Source organism: Ixodes scapularis, unplaced genomic scaffold (genome assembly GCF_016920785.2).
Source record: "Ixodes scapularis isolate PalLabHiFi unplaced genomic scaffold, ASM1692078v2 PGA_scaffold0__279_contigs__length_252992795, whole genome shotgun sequence".
Taxonomy (NCBI): domain Eukaryota; kingdom Metazoa; phylum Arthropoda; class Arachnida; order Ixodida; family Ixodidae; genus Ixodes; species Ixodes scapularis.
This window is the reverse complement of record NW_024609835.1, coordinates 15,820,529-15,836,513: the sequence shown is the minus strand read 5'-3', so window position 1 is coordinate 15,836,513 and position 15,985 is coordinate 15,820,529. Positions and strand designations below refer to the sequence as shown.

At 46.7% G+C, this 15,985-nt stretch overlaps 1 pseudogene; it reads right to left on the bottom strand.

The window, feature by feature from the left end:
* Window positions 1–2,088: 2,088 nt before the first annotated feature.
* LOC120846906 lies at window positions 2,089–4,133 on the bottom strand (annotated as a pseudogene).
* Between the last annotated feature and the right edge of the window lie 11,852 nt (window positions 4,134–15,985).

Genomic DNA, 15,985 nt, shown 5'->3' with positions numbered 1-15,985 from the left:
GGTCACGTGACCTTGGGGGTCACGTGACCTCGGGGGTCACGTGACCTTGGGGAGGCGACCACGTGACCTCGGGGGTCACGTGACCTCAGAGGGGTCACGTGATTTGGGGGTCACGTGACCTTCAAAGGGTCACGTGGGGTCATATTGGGGTCACGTGACCTTGAGATGACCTTGGAAGGGGTCACGTGACCTCGAGGGGTCACGTGACCTTCAGGGGGTCACGTGGGGTCACGTGACCTTGAGATGACATTGGGAGGGGTCACGTGACCTTGGGGGTCACGTGACCTTGGGATGACCTTGGTTACGCCGACGCCGACGCCGACGCCGACGGCGACGCCGACGCCGACGGCGACGCCGACGCCGACGGCGACGCCGCTCAAGCCGGGAACGGGCCCCTAAGAGCTGCGCTCTAAAATGAAAGCCGTTTACAACTCCCTGTAACGCCGAATTAGAGCGCAGCTCTTGAGGAGGAGGAGGGAAGGGTACTGGGGGGGTGGGTCAAGTGACCTCGGGGGGCGGGGGTCACGTGACCTTGTGGGAGTCACGTGACATTGGGGCGTCACGTGACGTCGGGGGGGTCACGTGACCTGGGGCCACGTGACGATGCCGATGACGTCATCAGTGACATCACTGATGACGCCATCAGTGATGATGATGATGACGATGACGATGCGGATGCCGGTGACGTCATCAGTGACGTCACTGACGACGTCATCAGTGGCTATGACGTCAACGGGGGGTCACGTGACCTCGGGGGTATCCCCAGGGTAACCACCCTGGGTAACCATCGTTACCCTCGTGAGGGTAACCCTAGTAACCCTTGTGAGGGCAGCTCTCGTGACCCTCGTGAAGGTAACTCTCGTGACCCTCATGAGGGTAACTCTCATAACCCTCGTGACCCTCGTGAGGGTAACCCTCGTGAAGTTAACCCTTTTGAGGTAACTAACCCTCGTAACCCTCATGAGGGTTACGAGGGTAAGTAACCCTCGTGGCCCTCGTGATCCTCGTGAGGGTAACCCTCATGAGATTAACCCTCGTAACCCTCGTAACCCTCACGAGGGTTACGAGGGTTGCGGTTACGCCGACGGCGACGCCGACGCCGCTCAAGCCGGGAACGGGCCCCCAAGAGCTGCGCTCTAAAAATATATATTATTTTTTACCGCAGAGCTGCGCGGTACAATCAAAAAAAAAAAAAAATGCAATGCGCGGTGCGATGCAAAAGAAATCTAGATAAAAAAAAGTGAAAGCCGTTTACAACTCCCTGTAACGCCGACTGGGAGCATAGCTGTTGAGGAGGAGGAGGGAAGGGTACTGAGGCAAAGCCACCTAGAGCGGAAGGCCGGGGCTCTCCGCGCGTGACGTCACGCTAGTCGGCCTAGGCGAAGCCGAAGCGCGCCGCGGAGCAGCGCTCAAGGGTAGCAGTTACTCCAGTTTTTCGGCACAAACGCGTGTTTATTGACTCGCGCGTTAGAAATCTCGAACAAAACGGTTGTCACTGTGCATGCTAGAATATCCACATCATTTTTTTGTTAACGTGGCCAGTTTTCGTTTCTTAGATTTGTTGTTCGTTTCGACAACTTTGTCGTTGAGCTTGCGGCAAAAGTTTTTTAGTAGAATGTTTGTAGAGCACCACAACAGATGTTTCAGCACGACCTCACTCGTGTGTCCTTCTTCACACACATCGAAGTCGCAATCCTCGTCGACTAGCAAGTCCAGTGTGAGCTCCGTGACCAGCTGGCGTTGGTTGCTCATCGTTAAGAAGTCCACCCGCTTCGACATTTCCTCCACGACAACGTAGTTGTGGGCGACGGCATTGACTGCGGTCATTGCTGGGTACAGAAGGCCTCCTCTGTCAATCTCTTTGATGAGATGATAGTGCTCATGGCCGGTGGCGGCTGTGATCGTGTGGTCTGTTGTCAGGGCATTTTTGCAGTTCTCGCACTTTAGCTTCTTCACCGTCGCGTACACCGCATATCCTGCCACATAGGCTAGAACGGGGACGATGTCTTTTATTTTTGAAAGGGAGTCTTCTGTTACTACTATGTTGTAGCTAGGGCGCGGCGCGTCTCTTCGTTTTTGCATTTCCTCCCATTTTTCATCTCTCTCTGTTTCAGAAGCTTTGCCAATCGGTGCAAGTGTGTTCTGCAGCCGAAGCTTGTTTTCTCCTTCATAAAGCTGTCGTATTGAGATATGGTATTGGGAACCTGCCAGCCGCCGGTACCTTCCGAAGCGGTCCTCTAAACAGTCCGTCTGAAATTTCCCGAGGAGGACGTAGGACAGGTTGAGTTCTTCGAAGCAGTACCTGCATATTTCGAGAAGCGCGTAAGTTGACTGGTGCAGTGCGGTATGAGTTTTGTCGGTCAATTTGCAGTTGTTTGCATTTTTCTGCCATTCGTCCAACCAGTCTAAAATGTCGTAGAGAAAATCTACCTTCTCGTCGTCTGGAGCCGGGCGCACAGGTTCTTGGAACCGATCTTTCAGCCTGCTTCCTTTGCCGGGTGTCTTTACATTGACAATTTTCCACCACGTTACTATAATCTCAATGAAAGTGGCCGTCTCCTTGAAAAACTTCAGGTTGTGTTTCTCTCGCACGGAGGGCACTGGGAAGAGAGCTGTCAAATATCTGGAGAGCAAGTTTCACGTTCTGCTTCTCAATACTCGACGGGCAAAGGGATTTCCTTGACACTTTGTATCCATAGCGCAGCAGTTGGTCACATTCCAAGTCGTAGGCAGCTTTGATGGTTTTGAACGACGCACACAGCATGCGCCGCTGGCCTTCCGTGTCAGCATGAAGCTCGGGGAACCAGAAGCATTGATCGTCTTGCTTCAGCCAATTATTGCGTATGCACTTGATTATGTGTACAGTGTCGATCACAAAAAACAGCGGCCTGTTGGGATCAGACGGATGTGGGTAGCAGAACTCGTTTGAACGACGCATCGTTGTGTCAGGCGTGTCCTGGTTGCGCGTTGTTGTACCAGGCGTGTCGTGGCTGTCCATCGAGCTCTTAAAGAGAGCCATAGCCTTTCGATTCACTGCGTTGTTATCCGTTACGACGCACATCACTCGGTACCCGATTTTCTCGAGCCCGCAAATCACGTCTCTAAGCAACTTGTGCAGAAACTCGGCGTTGGCTCCGTGCACGGGTACGACGTGAGCGACTTCCTTAAATTGGCACTTGATGCTTTGCACCATAAACACGAACGCACTATTCGCTACTTCTGTGGAATTAAGTGCGACACCGACAATGCTACCTCCTTTATAATCAAAAAACGGTTTGATGTGGACCTCGTCCACCATCAAGGTCACATAGCGTTGGTCATCGTTCAAGTCAGAGATCCTCTTTGCCATGTAGCTGAGAAAACTTGAACTTTGCTGCTCGTTTTGAGGGCTCATTCCAAACGAGGAGCATATCGATCGGATTGTCCTAGGGTGTGGCAGAACAATGCTTCCAGAGCTACGGATGTACTGGTATGCATGAGGCGATATTGTGAAAAGAATGCATGCAAACACCATAAAATCCACTGAATAACGCCTTCGCTCTTTCTTGGAAGAAATCAGCTTCAGTTGCTCGGCGAGCAGTTGGATGACCGCTGCTTGATCTTCGCTTTGCGTTGCGGGCAGCTTGTCAAGCAGAAAACGAATCGTGGCACAGATATCGTTGTGCGAGCTTTCAGAGCTTGACTCAAGATCGTTGTCCCAATTTTCGACACTTTCGAGTAGTTCTACAACTCCCCTCTTGCTGTTTGCGATTCTTGGTATGAGCAAGTTGGAGCCCAACCTTGTGACCTGAGTCTTCGCAAAATGTAGAGTTAGTGTAAGGTCAGGCTTCACGACGATCGAGTATTTTATCCAAGGGGCCTCAGTCTCAACAATGTGCACCAGAGTGAGGTGTCCATTGCCCCCAATAACATGCCAGAATGCCGATTTTACGTTTTTCAAGTGGTCGGACAAGTCCTTTATGCTGAGTATTCGGTCCGCTTCTTCCTCATTGCGAAATGAATCGATCGACTCTGCAAGCGCTCTTTCCATTGCAGAAGCCTCTTGACGCAATCGCTTGCTGTCCGGGTCTTCTCTTCTCGCATGGTGCTTCGACAAATAATCTGGACAGCCAGGGAACTTCGATGGAACTGCGCCTGGGCGAAGGCGCACGCTAGACAGCGGCGCAGTCACCGTCCTCCCGGTAACTTCGTCGACGTGAGACACCTCCCGAAGAACGTCGTCGTCGGAGAAGTGACGCTCGCACACCTATAAAGATATATACCCTTCGTATAAATAATAGCGACTTACCACTAAACGCGCTACACGTCGCCGTTATCGCCTATTCCCACAACCCTTCTATTGCTAGCCCGCCCAAATGGCGCTATGCCACTACGAATGCGAGATAAACAATTGGAAATGGGAATTCCTCACCTTCGTTCTCTGGGAAACGATCAGGTTTTCTCGGGGGATGGCGTTTATCCAGGCACTCCGCAGCGCTTCATCTTTGGGGAGTCCGAACACGTGCACTTTGGGCCCCGTTTTGTAATTACCGTTACACCGAGGCACACAGCATTTGTCAGGCATGACGGAAAGAGCACTTGATCATCGCGCACAAAACGCAGAGCACTCACAAGTTGTGCGACGTTTAAAACAAGACAAACAAAGAAAACAGCCGAGACAAAACCAAGCGTCTCCGAACACGCCGAAAGAAGCCGCGGAACGTTCTGGAAAGACGCCGAGGCAAGCCGGCTCCATCTGACGAGCCGGAACGGAACTACACCGCGGCCGAACCGTAGGCCGAGTAGCGGTGACGTAGACCCACGTGATCGCGGGAGCCCCCAGGCTTTCCTCCTCTAGGTGGCTTTGACTGAGGGTCACGTGTTCTCGGGGGGGGGGGGGTTCACATGACATAGGGGAAAGGGTCACGTGCCCCCCCCCCCCCCCCCGAGGGCACGTGACCTCGGGAGGGGGTCACATGATCTCGGGAGGGGGCACGTGACCTCGAGGTGTCACGTGACCTAGGGGGTGCGGTCACGTGACTCCCCAGGTCACGTGACCCCCCCCCCCCCGGTCACGTGACCAAAATTTCCCCGCTAGATTGAGCAGGGAAATTTTTCCGCTAGATTTAGCGGGGAAATTTTTTCCGCTACATTTAGCGGGTAAATTTTTCCGCTAGACTTAGCGGGGAACTTTTTTCCGCTAGTTTTAGCGGGGAAATATTTCCGCTAGATCTAGCGGGAAAATTTTCCGCTAAATTTAGCGGGGAAATTTTTCCGCTAGATTTAGCGGCAAAATTTTTCTGCTAAATTTAGCGGAAAATTTTTGCGCTAGATTTGGCGGGGAAATTTTTCAGCTAGATTTAGCGGGGAAATTTACCCATAATGCACCGCGCGGTTACGCCGATGGCGACGGCAACGCCGACGGCGACGGCGACGCCGCTCAAGCCGGAAACGGGCGTCTAAGAGCTGCGCTCTAAAAATTTCATCAGCAGAACCAAAAAAAAATGAAAGCCGTTTACAACTCCCTGTAACGCCGAATTAGAGCGCAACTCTTGAGGAGGAGGAGGGAAGGGTATTGGGGGTGTCAGTTGACCTCGGAAAGGGGGGGTGGGTCACGTGACCTCGGGGGTTCACGTGACCTCGGGGGGTCACGTGACCTTGGGGGGTCACGTGACCTTGGGGGGTTACGTGGCCTGGGAGCCGCTGCAGCAGTTGGGCACGTATTCCGAAACTCAAGTCCCCGCCTTTTCCCTATCTCTTCTTGGCGTCTTTCAGCCTTTCGATGCATTGAACACACACGACCCATTTTAGAGTACGGCTGCAGAAACTAAGGCGCTGAAAACAAAAAGTAACTCACACAAAACACATGCGAATACACGAGAAATATTAGTGTTTGTTTGTTTACAGGTACTACTACCTTTTCTTGAAAGGCGCCTAAGAAACACAAGTGGCGAGAAATAGTTTAAAACATTGTACTCAAAGTACTCCTTTAAGTAGGTATAGAAAGCTTGTACTTTACTTGAAGTACATTCTCTGTGCATGCACTGGTACTGTACTTAAATTATTTTGTTTCGTCCTTTCCGTGGAAAGTAGGACTCCCGACTGCAAAGTACATTGTCCAAATTTGCTCTTTTTTTTTTTTAAATTTGCATAACAAAATGATGCTTTGCGAACTCTGAAGACATTCGGGGGGGGGGGGGGGATATTCTATTCTCACCAGTATCGCAAGCGGACAACGCATCGCAATGTTTATAACCCCCATTGGGTGCAAACCAGTGCAAGTGGCGTCAAATTCTGAAGATGCAGGGACTTGTATAAGCATGTGCAGGACTCGCAGAGTCCACGAAAGTCACGAGGACGAACAAGCTCGTTGATCTGGTCAGAGCCGTCGTGTACTCTGTGAATCTAAGGCTCGTTCACACATGTGCAACGGTTGCGTTCACATGGAACCAAAACAGCCGTAACGACCAAATCACTGCAACAACCGTGACTCATGAATCGCTCCGCGAAGCTTCTCCTTGCATCGCTTGCCATGCCGTGTGTGGCGAACACTTGTCGCGGTGACTTTGTCGTTGCGGTCGTTTCGGCGGCATGCGAACGCAAACAAGGAACGCGTGTGAACCGGCCTTTAAAGGAGCTGCGCAATGAGTTTAACGTTGAAAGGATTGGCATCTTCGACTTTTGACATTGTTCCTCTTGTCACAAATGACAGAAAACACACTTCCCTACATCAAAATGTTGCGATTCCGCCGCGTAATAGCGAGGCAAAAATTAGAATATTCCCCGAACTGCAGCCGCGAGCGGCGGCCATGAGAAACACGTGGCATGACGTCAATGGGGGGTCTTGTAGAAAGATAGCAAGTTGTGCGAACAGCTGTTCTATAAAAGGTAACATTTCTGTAAATTTTGTCGTTCCAACATAAATATAAATGTGTAACAAATCCTGGTATCATCGACAAAACTTTTATTATACGGTGTTTTAGTGGCGCCATCTGGCCTAGGTCCACAAAACCGTCAGCTCTATCTGCTGCCGCGAACAGCCGCCAGAAGCCGGAGGGGGAGGGGGACAGGGCCGGGCAGGCATGGTCGGACCCGGATGAGACTTTCCTCCTTTCACCATATTGTTCGCGCTGCGCCCACCAGCACGTGATCATGCTGTCGCGAGCGGGTGAGTTCTTCGCGCTGCTCACGTCACTGCGCACGTGACCCGGACGACGATCTACGAATTGAGAGGTGACAAAAACATGGATCTTTTTCATTTTTTTTTTAAATAAAACTAAGGTATCCAGGCAAAATCTGTTTTTTGATGTTCACTTCAGAAGTGTCAGGCCCCAACTTCCACAATTATTTAAGCAAAGCCCTGGAATTGTTGAACGGCTCCTTTAAGCTCTTTCAAAGACCACGTGCTCCCGTCCTTGGCTTTCCGAGTACTATAGATTATTTCCGTATAATCGTCGCCATCGCGAATTGTGGAACTTCCGATATGGGGGAAAACATTGTCTTGCCTTCGCCAGGCAAATAGGAGCTGTTCGCAATTTTCTCGCTTCCAATACTCTTTCTCGTTTTCATTTTTTTTTTATTTCTTACATGACAACGAAAGAGAACCAACTGCATGACCTCGCGCGCTTGGTGCCGGTTCACGGGCTTTATCGGCCCATCTCGTTGACTGCGCACTGAGCTAAGCTAAAGCAAATGAAATATTCCGATCTCAAGGCTTTACAAGCCAGAAAAACAAAAATAAAATAGCACGCCCCAGTCCAAAAATAATAAAAAAAATTAATAGCGGGTTTATTTTGATTATTTGTAGAGCTTTTCACGTGGAACCGAAATCTCAGCTTGGCCTCCGTCAGGTCGCGGGCACCTCGTTCGGTATCAAAATCCGACAGATAAGGATTCATAGGCTAGCGCATTGGCTTAGAGCCACTGAGACGTTTTAATGTTTTGTGTTTTGTTTTAATATCCTTGCCACTTAAAAACCACCGAGGTTGTTGTAAAACAAAAATGTCGAACCATTCCAACAAGCCTAGCTCGACTACGAAAATGATTTTCCCAATTGACAATGACATTTAATTGTTTTTGCATACGTTGCGGCATCCCAAGTGGCGGAATTCCTTTCTTGGCGACCAATTCATTTAGATCACGTCAAGCATGTGTACTGACGCACAGCAGAACGCGCGCAAAAGCAGCTGTCCCCTATCGAAAAATCTTATTTATATGAGAAATGTTAGTGTCCAATAAACCCGTATGAATCATAAAAGATACATAAGAACATATAAAACCATATAAAAACCCTATCAGAACTATATAAGATATATAAGAACATATAAGAATCATAGAAGAAACTTGTGAGAAGTATTTATTAGTTTCTTATATTGTTCTTATGTGTTCTTATATATCTTTCATAGTTCGTATATGGTTGTGATATGTTCTTATATATCTTGCATGATTCACATGTGCTTATTTTACACAAGAAATTTCTCAAACAAATCGGTTTTTCACTAGGGTGTTCATTGCTCGGGTACACCCGCAGCCTCGGACTTGTTGTCCTGATATCCCTGGCTCGGTCACTGCGGGCATCCAGGCATCTGACACCCAGATATCTGGCGCTTTTTAAGACTTTCACGTGGCGTTCTAAGCGGCACATGACGTCAAATTCGCATGAAGCAATTCTTGGACGCGTGTCGCAGTCTGTTTTTTTACATTAAGAAACTGCAACTTGCCTTAACTGAAAAGGAGAAGTTTGAGGTCTATTAACATTCTTCACACGTAATATATCGATATAGAAATTCTGGAAAATGTAATATTGAAGAATGCTCTGTACTTTAATGTCTCGTAAGTTTGCTTAGTTGACTTGATTCCATTTTCATAACACAATGAAATCGTACAATTTTAAACTTCATTTTTTAAAGATATACAGCATCTGTACAATTTGCTGCTTATCTTTTTCATTAATCATATTCAACCGACCGTTCACGTAAATTATCGTAGGCGATAGTACGTGATAACTCTAGAAATAATTTTTTTTTCTATTTTAGAAAGTGTTGTTTGTTCAAAGCTAAATAATGAAGAAACAACAAACAACACTCGTAATATTCAGACATTCAAGTATCGTTAAAAAACGGTTCTTTAATTTCACATTAACTTTATGAATGTAGGATACATAGAAAGAAAGTTATAAATCGACAAAAGAAGGTGCAAAACGTCATGCACGGTGGGGTGCGAGTGGCGCTGGAGTTCCGAGTCCTTGGAGAATTTGTGGCAGATGGCAGACGTGCGATGAGCGAAGAAGAAGACGAAGCTGAGGCGGTACGCTTCTCCCCACCGTAACACCGTAGCACTTCTCTTTGTGGAGTAGCCGTGGGTAGTCTTCACCGTTGCATTGCCGTCTCGGTCATAAATGCAAGGGAAAAGACGGACACGCACACTGCTTCGCTAAGGGATGCAAGTCGGGCTACCCGTTTAACAAGGGCAGCCGGATCACCACCGATCGTAAGCTGTCGCTGTATCGTGCGCCAAAGGAGGAGTCGCGCAGACTAAAGCGAGAAAAAGAAAATTAATCGAGAAGATAAATTCGCCTCGCCGAGACATCAGAGGTGCGAGAGGCATTTTGAACCGCGCCTTATCCTTCGGGACTATGTGCACATCGTCAATGGCGAAGAGGTTAAGATTCTATGACGCGATATATTATGAGATATTTTGTAGTCTTTTTGCGTAGTATGTTACTAGATATCTGTCAAGTGCTTGCTGTGTATGTCGATGAAGTGTATTACCACTTTTAAGAAGTCATAAAGCAGTGAGTTGACAATACATTTTTTTCATATTAGGGGTTGTTGAAGTTTGTGTTCATATTGTATTTTAATGCTTCATGTACTCCCAATCGAGGTATTCTTTCTTCATAGACTGCCTTCCACAAAAGACAATTTGCGATATGTTTGCCAGTTGCAGTGTCATCTTGGCCGTTCCCAAACGCGCTTGGCCTTGCACCTTACACAACGCTGGTTCTCGCATCAGCAACACGATGAGAAAAAAAGCTATACACCACTTTATTGTTCCTCTCACAATTAAAAAAAAGCCAGAGATTTATTTAAATTTATTAGTCGAATTGTCCTCATTATATCAGTATTGCGGGGTTTCTTTCGCAGCTATTGAGAGTGCAGCCCAAGTGATAGCTTTGCTGAGCGACCTGTCTGTACTAGGAAGGGGGGGGGGGGGAGTCGATATTGATCACATGATTGCCATCAAAAACACGCGGAATAATGAAAGTAGAGGAAAGCACATACTCTAGAGGCATTAGTCCAAAGGAAAACCTACAGTTTTTTTCACATTAGCAATTGTTCTGCGTCGCGAAAAGCTCCAGTCGAACTACAGTACTACACGCCGAGCAGCGCCGACGAAGAGGCTGGCGGGGGCACGTTCCTAGGGCTCAGAACAGCAGCGCCACGGTGTCGTCTACGCGCAAAATCTTCACTCGGCGGCAGCCGCTCTTTCCACTACAACCCTCTGGAGCACTCTACTACAGTTCCCTGATGTATCGCGACAGCGGTGGCGTAGCCTAACTGGCTGGTGAGACCGGTCTAATCTTCATATGTCCTTTGAGGTCTACAAAGCGTTCACCTTACACCGTGTATATGGAATAAAGGAAAGAGCTGAATTTCGGAGATCGTCTTTCTTTCCGGCCTGCAAATCTCTCGGGAATTTTATGTGGCGATAGCGACATCGTCTGATGGAGAAGGTGAACAGTGAATGATGTTCGCTGTTTCTTTGCTTGCCTTGCGCTAGTCATCATTTTTTTAACGGCAATGCTCTGAAGGAAACAATGATCGTTTGTAGATAACTTGCTCTAATATCCAGCCAGAGATTCGCGCGACTAGACTGTCCATGATGTCCTTGTATGTATACAGACATACAGCACCGCACTGTAAACACACACTATTAGGCATTTGTTTTAATCAGTTCGATGTATCAGAAGGGCCATCGGAATAAAGCAAATTTAGTTTCACTGCTAATAAAGTAGCTGCAATGTGTCCCAAGATGTCGGCGACTTTTTGGCGTAGAAACCGCATTGCTAAGTTGGTGATAACTTGTAGTTTTGTCATTAGTTGCATTGACGTAAAGAAAAGGCAACAGTCGGTTTTCCGAGTGCTTTCCAGCGCAATGTATACTCGGGCACTTCTGAGAGCGCAGTTGTGTGAAGCAATGCCAGCTGCTCTGTTCCGGGACATTAATTTGAATGCCAAGGAGCGTCGCGTCAGCGATGCCGGTAATCTTGGCTACACTCGGTTAACTACCGAGACCGATGACACTGACTTCACGCTTGGCGCGTGTTCGGAAGCATTCCACACATGCTTCCAAGTCCAGGTGGGTGCGAGGGCAATTATCGCGATCCGGAACGCACCGCGGCGACCCTGATGTCATGCCAGACTATTTCCAACTTGCTCGCTCAAAACGTGGCAGCGGAAATACTAAAATAGATGGCAAGTTAGGTCCGTGCGCGAGCGTGTGTGTGCGCGCGCGTGTTTGTATGTGTGCGTGTGTGGGGGGGGGGGGGGAAGGGCTAGAAGAAGGGAAGGTAAACAGGGAGAGATAAACCGAACGATTTTTAATGTAAACTGCAGAAATATATCCAGTGCAGTGTCAGGAACGACCAGAATTAATGGGAACCTTTCAACGCTTCGAAACATTAGAAATTATCTATCTCAAATATTCCGTGAAAACTTTGTTCGCCATCACTGGCCTTTCTTTAATTAACTTAACTAATAAAAGGGGCTAGCGGTATCGTGTCCCAATGATCACGTGACCGACACACTCATTTGTTCCTAGGCAGATTTAGCCGAATCGTCTTATCAACATTCTGGTTCACTGGATGCCTTAAGTGGATTTCCGCGATATGCTTTCCACTTAGCCTGCGTGTGAGATGAGAACACACTGCATGAGAATTGGGGAGTGCTACATCCTGGTGCAGGTCCCTGCGTTTGGCTGTAATGTTGTTCAGGGGAAAACAACAACACTTTTCAATATCTAACTAGCATCGATTAGGTCGTTGCTGCTACAGCACGTCTTTATTGAACGTTATTGTTCCCACTGAGGCTTAAGTTATAAAGAAAGAATAAACGACTTTTATGTGCTGAGGAAAATCATACCACATGCTGTTGAGAGCCAAAAATGGTGAATAGGCAAAGTTCTCATTTTTGTGTATGCTGCTGTTTAGTCATTTCTTCGATATAATGGAGCGAATGCGTGTGTTCATACGGAGGATGGAGGCGTTGTTCTTATTGTTGTCCGGTAGGTAACCCCTTGCAAGCGCATCAGCAAAGTTTTGGGGTTCGTAGTATCACTCCTCCGGTTTTAGCACACCCACTCTCGTCAAGTCAATAACCGTTAAAAGCAAGGGCAACATATAGCTGAATCTGCGAACGATCCATCGTTCGCAGACAATTACTCCGGCGCACACTGCTTGCTGATACAAAAAAAAAATAGTAAAGTGTAACGTTGGTATTGCGCCAGAGCCACTCCGTCATTCGATGTGAATGTTTCTTGCACACGGTATTACAGGAAATGATCAAGCACCGGTTAATAACCTGGGGATTCTGCTGTCAAATCAAAGTATTGAAGATGGACAAGCATACAGAAAGAAAGACAGAGAGAGAGGGAGAGAAAGAGAGAAGTTTCGGTAGATTAACATTTTTGTACCCCTGATTTAAGACAGGTTGGGCTCAATAAATGTAACATTGACGGTGATGGCTATGCATATGACGCATGTGAAGACAAAAAGAACCTGTCTTATACAAGAATGGGTTCCATTTTGTGGCTGCCTATGAATGATTGGGAAGCAAAATGAAAAGAACGAGCGATAAGTCAAAACAGTGGAATGAAGTCGAAGGTCAACTCCGTTAATGATGTGATGAGGATTATAGCTTGAATATTCTTATGCTCGAATTGATTGTACTGATTTGGAAAGAAGCAGTCATTAACACTCAATAGGCTAAAATAATAATAATTAAATAATTTAACTATTTATGTATTTATTATTTGGTTTCCCTGGCACCCGCAGGAGTATCACAAAGGTGGAATATTTGCCCAGAAATGACATACAAACAAAGTAATTGCGTTAGCACGCTTGGCCAACGATCACCCCTCTCCTCCTCGGAAACACATGAATACCGAAAAAAAAATTCGAGCACTACAAAACGTAGTAATATGTAAAAACAAATGTGGCCATATAGTATTACTTATTCCGAAAAAAATGTAACAATTGCTTCGGCAAATTTATCCCAGTCTGTTACTCCCGCGTAAAGCTTTGCACCGCGTTATTAGGGCATAAACAAGGAACCTTGTCAAGCCTAGTTACGTTTCCAGGACTTAGGTTCGATAAAATTAAAACCAGCGATAGCCTGTCCGTGTGGTAAAAAAACACTGGTTATAAAAGTCATGGCAAATTCAAAATTTGCTCTACTATTTTATTTTAAGAGCACCACGCGCCAAGGTCCCGTATTGCTTCCTTCTTGCTAGCATAACACCGTTATACTAGTAAGATGACACAGTATAACTCCCGCTACCTTTCACTAGTGTAAGTTCCCTCTATAACTTGTACAGTTTCCCCTATGACTTGTAGGATAGCTAAACTATTTTACTTATATCGGGCCGGATTACTGATATTCTTTGTATTTCTTTGAAACAGAAAACTCACCAAGTATCTTTGTATGTCTAAAGAAGGTTTCTACAGCATTTTTTTGAAGTTCAGACAAAGCCATTGTGTGCGTTGAGCTTGCGCGAGCATGACCCTACGAATATATTTTATTCGTTCGCAGTCGCTCACCCTGGTGTTTCATGTTTCCAATGAGTAGATGGCCACCTCCGTGGGTCGATTGAATAAAGCACGTTAAATAAACGACGCTCTTTTCATCTCTCCTCCCAACCGGCAGTAAAAGAAACGCGAAAATCTCTGCTCAGTGATCATTGAAGGACGTAAATGATCTTGTCGGAAAAATGCAAAAGGGGCACCATTAAAAAAGTCAAAGGAAGGCTCTCTTTTTTTTCTTTTTTTCTTCAGCGACCTTATTGCCATTAGCCGAGGCATACGGCACTCACCGCTCGTCGCGCGAAGCGGATGGTCGTAAAGCGCAGCAGTTGCTTCCGGACCCTTTCAATTAGTAGCGGGGTCCCGGCTGAATTCCTCATTATGCTGATCACGATTCTCTTGGCTCCGAATCCCGCTGCAAAAGGGGGGACTTTTTTTTCGAGAGAATCATAGGCTGACCAGCACGGTCGGTTTTTATGACTACGAGGACGAAGCGCCTTCGAACCCGCTATGCCGGTCCATTTCCTGCGCAGTCACGTTCGAGATGGTTTTGGTGGGCAGCTAAACATTGAAGGGCCGTCTTCTAACCATTTTACACGTCAAAGCGTTTTGGAGCCTTTTATAGTGCATAAACAATCCGCGCACGGTAGAAAGCTCGAGCTTTGTTGGAAGGTACGCATATGCAAAGGGATAAAGGTGGGGTCTGAATTCAGGTTGGATGTGCAGCTTGCATTCAGACCGCACCTGAATCGCTCAAATATCCAACATAGCCATCCTGGCATGCGGGAACCGAGTTATCCGCTCCTCTTCGCTCTGCAGGTTGGACGAAACCCTTTTTATTCCCAGATATTAACTTAATTATCTGTGCCTGGTGGTGTGGCCTTGCCAAATAATGCTGCTTTCTTGTATCGCCGAGCGTTTTGATGGATTCTGTATGCTGGTATTGCTTCTAGGCGGAGATATTGAGCTGAACCCTGGGCCGAATAGCGCTAGGAGTGCCGACACTTCTCGAAGATCCGAAATAATAACTCGAAAAGATTGTGGCGTACCACCCAAACTTTAGCCAACTACAAAGTTCAAACTGACAGGCAATTAAACTCCGTTAAGAATTAACCCAAACGTCTTGCTGGATGTAAGTCGCAGGTCGGTCAATGTGAAAAGGAAGTCTAGTCCCAACGATGTAGGGTGATGATGCAGCAATTCGTGTTACGATTAACGACATTTAGAATCGCAGTAGACGTAATAACATGATATTATTATGGGGTAAAGGGAAGTAGCAAGAAAATTCTGGCAGAACTACGAGAGCGTGGCATTCAGAGATTGCTTGAAACCAAGATGGTTGTAAACGTTTCTAGTGTCGAGAAAAATGTATCGCTTCGGCAAAAGGAATATTCATTCAAAGTGGTTAGCAATTCTGCGGCATTTCAACTGCGATAAATAAAAAAAACTTATTTAGAAACGCTTCTATAAGCTCAAAGACACCGACACACTCCCTCAGTAATGCCTACTCTTGCGAAGTCATGAATAATGGTATTCACCCCTGTGGGTGAATGCAAAAAAAAAAAAAAAGAACGGCGAGCTCTTGGTAAAGCTTTCTCACGAGAAACTCTGTTTAGATGGCAAACCATTTATTTGGGATTCGTAACTACGGGAAGTACTTACGTTGAAACGTACTTAACCTTCACCCAAAACAAAGGCAGTGATTTTGTTGTACTTGTAAATTACAGGAAACCTAAGAAATAAAGCGGAATAATTGACTGCTTTAATCAATCTTTTTACGTGTTGACGATATTATTGGCACTAAACCTTTGATCGACGGATCAGTAAATGATAGTGAAGCTTTTACTAATTATTCTTATGTTTATTGCAATGATACAAAAACTCACGGTGGGGGCGTTTTTGTTCTTTCGAATTATATATTGATGAGTGCTGAGCTTTGTGTTGAAAATAATTTGTCCGAATTTGTTTGGCGCCGAGCCACGCAGTCGGATGGTTCTAGCGGTTCAAGTTTCGTTGTCGGTGCCCTTTGTCGTCATGCTACTTTGCACACAGATGTTGTGCACGAGTTGCGCATAATGGATCGCAAATTTCTACAAACTGATTTTAAATTTACGAGAAGTGACATGGATCAAAGGTACATCTACTTGGAGCCCTGATAGCAGTGTACACTGCAAAATGAAAGCCATGACAAATACGCCTGGCTTTCTC